The sequence below is a fragment of the Aquila chrysaetos genome, chromosome 5 (assembly GCF_900496995.4).
Source record: "Aquila chrysaetos chrysaetos chromosome 5, bAquChr1.4, whole genome shotgun sequence".
NCBI classification, from domain to species: Eukaryota; Metazoa; Chordata; class Aves; order Accipitriformes; family Accipitridae; genus Aquila; species Aquila chrysaetos.
This window is the reverse complement of record NC_044008.1, coordinates 20844812-20848836: the sequence shown is the minus strand read 5'-3', so window position 1 is coordinate 20848836 and position 4025 is coordinate 20844812. Positions and strand designations below refer to the sequence as shown.

The window sequence follows — 4025 nt, the reverse complement described above, 5'->3', positions numbered from 1 at the left end:
GCGCGGTGCGCAGGCGCCGGGCGCGGGGGGCGGCGCCGTTCCGAGCGGCGGCGCCGTTCCGAGCGGCGGCACGCACGACGCGCAACATGTCATCCGGTCTGCGGCCCGCAAAATGGCTGCCCCCGGGGCTCTGACGCCCGGGGGGGCGGCTTCGCGCCCGCATCCGGATGGCGGCGGCGGGGAGCCGGTTGTCCTGCCGCGCCGCCCCGGGGCCGGGGTGAGACACGAGCCTTCTCCGCAAAGGCGCGGCCGCTCGCCTCCGCCCGTTTCGTTTCTGCGGCGACTGAAGGGGGCGGCGGCGGCGCCGGCCTGGGGGTTTCTGCGGCGCCGCGGGCCTCCAGGGAGCGCCGGGGCCTCTGCCCGGCCGGCAGCGCCGTCCCCGGGAGGCCGCGGGCGGGCGCCCCGAGCTGCCCGCGGGCCGGCCGCGCCAGGAGCGGCCGTTCCCGTCCTCGCAGCGGGGGCCGGCGGGCGGCGCAGCGCGGGGAGCTGGTGCCTGGCGGGCGGCCCGCTCGCAGCGGGTTGCTGGCAGGGCCCCGGCTTCAGGAAGGGCCGGCAGCCTGCCCTGGCCGGAACCCCGAGGAGAGGCCTTTGTGGGCACCGCTCCGCTGGAGCGCGGGCACGCCGCAATGCTGAACGCAGCCCTCGCCTTTTCAGGAATTTGATCTCCGTTATGCATATTTTCGTTTTAAAAAAACCCACCTCGATACGTGTTTGTGGTGTACCGCACGCTCGATTTGGTTCTGGGCTCTGTTTTGCTGTACTTGCAGCCGCTGTCTGCCTCGGGAGGGGCACTTCACATGACGCTTCAGTCTGATCTGGGTGGCCATCGCAGGGAAGGCTGTTCTGGGGTGAAGGATATGCGTCGCATCGGTTCAGCAAAGCAGTGGCTTGCTATATGCTTGAGATCTTGGAATTTTTCTGGAGAAAGCTCCTCCAGTTTTGGGTCGGTGGTTGTCCTCTCCGATTGAGAGAGATTAGTCAAGGTTGTCAAGTGGAGTGAGTCATCCTGGCTGTTGGGGTAGGGGTGGGGGTGAAGCAGGGTGGTTTGTTGCAGGTTTCTTTAATGAATGCCATTTCTGCAGAGAGCTGGGTAAAGATACGATTTGGTGAGACTTTGATATCTGACCGTGTCCAATTTCCAGTGGCAGTCATAGATTTCTGCTCCTTTGACTTCAGTGTCGCTGGTCATAATAACTTACATCTTAACTTGGGAGCAGAAGCAGGAGAAAAACATTAACAGCACTGGTTTGGAAGCAATGCTAAGTTTTCGATTCAGACAGTGTTTAGAGAGAGAAATAGTGTTTAAGTAAGTACTTGGGTTTTGATCTGAGTTGTTTTCATTGGTTAATTGACTTTTTTTTTTTTTTTAGTTGAACAGATATAGTAAAAAATGTTTTGGTGGATATATGGCAGTATATGAAGAAATCAGTTGATAGCTTTTTGATTTGAAATAGTGGAGCTCTTGAACATTCTTCTATAGTATTCTTATGTTTGTACTTCTATAGCACTGGTGTGGTCTTCTAAATGGACAGTGCCAGTCAACATGAAGTAAATGATCTGTTATGGTTAATGCTTCCTTTGGAAATCTCACGTGAAGTTGTCTTTTTTTTTCATTCATGTGCTACTCAAAATCCCATCAAAATAGCTATTACACTGCGTGCTGGCAGTCCTTTGTTCCATATTAGTAACTTTTTAACTTACAGTGTGTTTTTACTGATACAGTTCAACTGGTACTATAGACCATTGAGGCCAAAGTGATTTGAGGTGAAGTTACTTTGACTTGCCCAGTTTCTACTGTTACAAAGTGCATTTACATGAATACAGCTACTTAAAAATGAAGTTTGGTCTTGGCCAGATCTGCCAGCTAAACTGAGTAATAGAGGCATGAGAGCTTAGTTAAGAAGCCTCTATCACCAGTCTGTTGACAAGAAATTATGGTGATTATTTAACACACAATAATAAATGAAACGGATCATTGCATAAAGCATCTCTTGGAGGACTACAAAATTGTTACAGTTACGTTGAATTTTACTTGGAATTACATAGTTACACTTACCACACCACAGAAAGCCTGAAAATATTAGATTAGGTGGCTCTATTAACTGCTTTTTTTTTTTTAAACAGCTATGAGTTTAAAGAGTTTCCCAATTGGTAGTTGAAAATTTTGCAGTAAATTAAAAAAGACTAGATATTCACTTTGTGCTTTCCCACTGCATGTTGCTCATTCTGTCTGCACCTCTCTGTACCTCTTCAATTTTTTATACATCTTCTACTGAAAATTTCCTTAAGGGTTAGTGAAAGTTGAGATTAATGAAAGTTGATTTTTTTTCTTTAAATTACCTTCTAAATGGCTTGAGAACCAATCACTGATTCGGTATATGATCTATTGATGTGTATCACAGATTGAGTGAAATAGTTGGAACTTCTTCCTGTTTTACAAAAATACACCAGAAACTTAAAGTAGGTCTTAAAAATCTGACCAAAGCTGCGGCCAGAAAGTCTTTTCACGAACAACCAAGTAATACGAAGAATAAAACAAAGACACGATGCTGATCTGGTGACAGGCAAAGGAAAGAGTAAGAAACTGCAATTCCTAGAGAAGGCTCCAGACCGCCAGCTTGTGGTGAATGTAGCAGCACTGGTGTAGCAATAGTCTGAAGATACAGATTCTCCATAAAGCATGCAGTCTGAGGTTTAAGTATGTGAAAGAACATAGTAATTTGGCAAGATGGATATTAGGAAAGTCTGTGCAAGGCATCTTGACAGGAAGAAACCACAACTTTCCTTACTTAACTTCATAAGAGTAATTTTTTTTTTTTTTCATTTTCGCCCATTTATAAACTTTTTATCTGTTTTTCAGATACTGTGAATAAACATCTTTATTTGCACGTTTAACTGAACCTGGCATGAATTAAAAGTGACCTGATGTTAAATGAATACAAAAAAGTAATTTCTCACTCCAGCCTCTGGAGCAAACTGCAAGTACCTGGCTGCCCGTTATGTTTTGTAGAATATTGGAAAGCTAAGAGACTATGCTCCCAAAGAAACTCTTTGGGTTCTCTGGACAATAGAGGTTACGGGTTCAGAGAAGAAGGAAACGTCACTGCAATAACCGTAAGTAACCAACGCTCTGTCGTTCTCAATATTGGGGTGCACGTTGAACTTGGAAGGCTCCCAGAAAGGCTGTAACAAGAGCCTAAAAAACAGTTGGAAACTAGATGAAATCCTTGTATCCCTTCCTACTGTGACAGAACTTAAAATACGCCTTAAATATACCTATTTCTCCGTCAATATTATGTTATGTGTTATTAGATGATTGTAGATGTTCAGCTGGTGCAGACAGACCTTTGTGTTCTGTGGTCCCAGAGTCTCTCCAGTCACTGAGGTGTTCATCTTAATCTGATTTTTTGCTTCCTTCCATCCATTTCTTTCTTGGTAGTAAAGATAACATTGGTACTGTAGTGATAAATTGATGTAGTTCTGTCTTTCTGAATTTGTATACCTTTGGAAACATTAAATGTTATAATGGCATATTGAGAATACCGGCATTGGGAGTATTAGCCCTTTTGCTCCTGTTACCTTGTTTTAGCAGAATTAGGCAGTTAATGCATTTATCTCCTGCTCTGATAAGCTTATTTTCCTTACTGAATCACTCAAACCTTTGGCTTCACCCCTAGCAACTTCTGCATCAGTGATGCATTTTCCATACGAAATCATGAAGACAAAAACTATTTCAAGAAATAATAGTTCTTAAGTCAAGCACAAAGAATTGCTGCCTTTGTATGCACTGAGGTATTACATCTAATAAAATGATCTGTTTTCCTCCTATAGACTCCAGCTTCTTCCAGGACCGTATCTAGGCAGTGTCACCTTAATGATCAAAACCTTAAAATAGAGGTCAGAAGTACTAAATTTGGATGTCCAATTTAGTATCACCAGGGTATGATTTCTAAGAACACTTAACATAGGAGAGTACTTGTATGTTTAGCATACATACCCCATTAACTTCAGTGGGCACTTGGCTC

General features: G+C 45.0%; 1 protein-coding gene across 9 annotated transcripts in view; it reads left to right on the top strand.

Annotated features, from left to right (window-relative positions):
* Positions 1-527: 527 nt before the first annotated feature.
* Positions 528-4025, top strand: part of BRD1 (bromodomain containing 1) — a 77847-nt gene continuing 74349 nt past the window's right edge. For 4 of the 9 annotated variants that reach the window (XM_030013344.2, XM_041123258.1, XM_030013349.2 and 1 more), the window contains exon 1: positions 2309-3114. The gene's annotated coding sequence lies outside the window, so the exon portion shown is untranslated. Of the gene's footprint in view, positions 984-2185; positions 3793-4025 lie in introns of those variants that run through there. The other 5 variants (XM_030013341.2, XM_041123256.1, XM_030013353.2 and 2 more) reach the window with 5 other exon arrangements.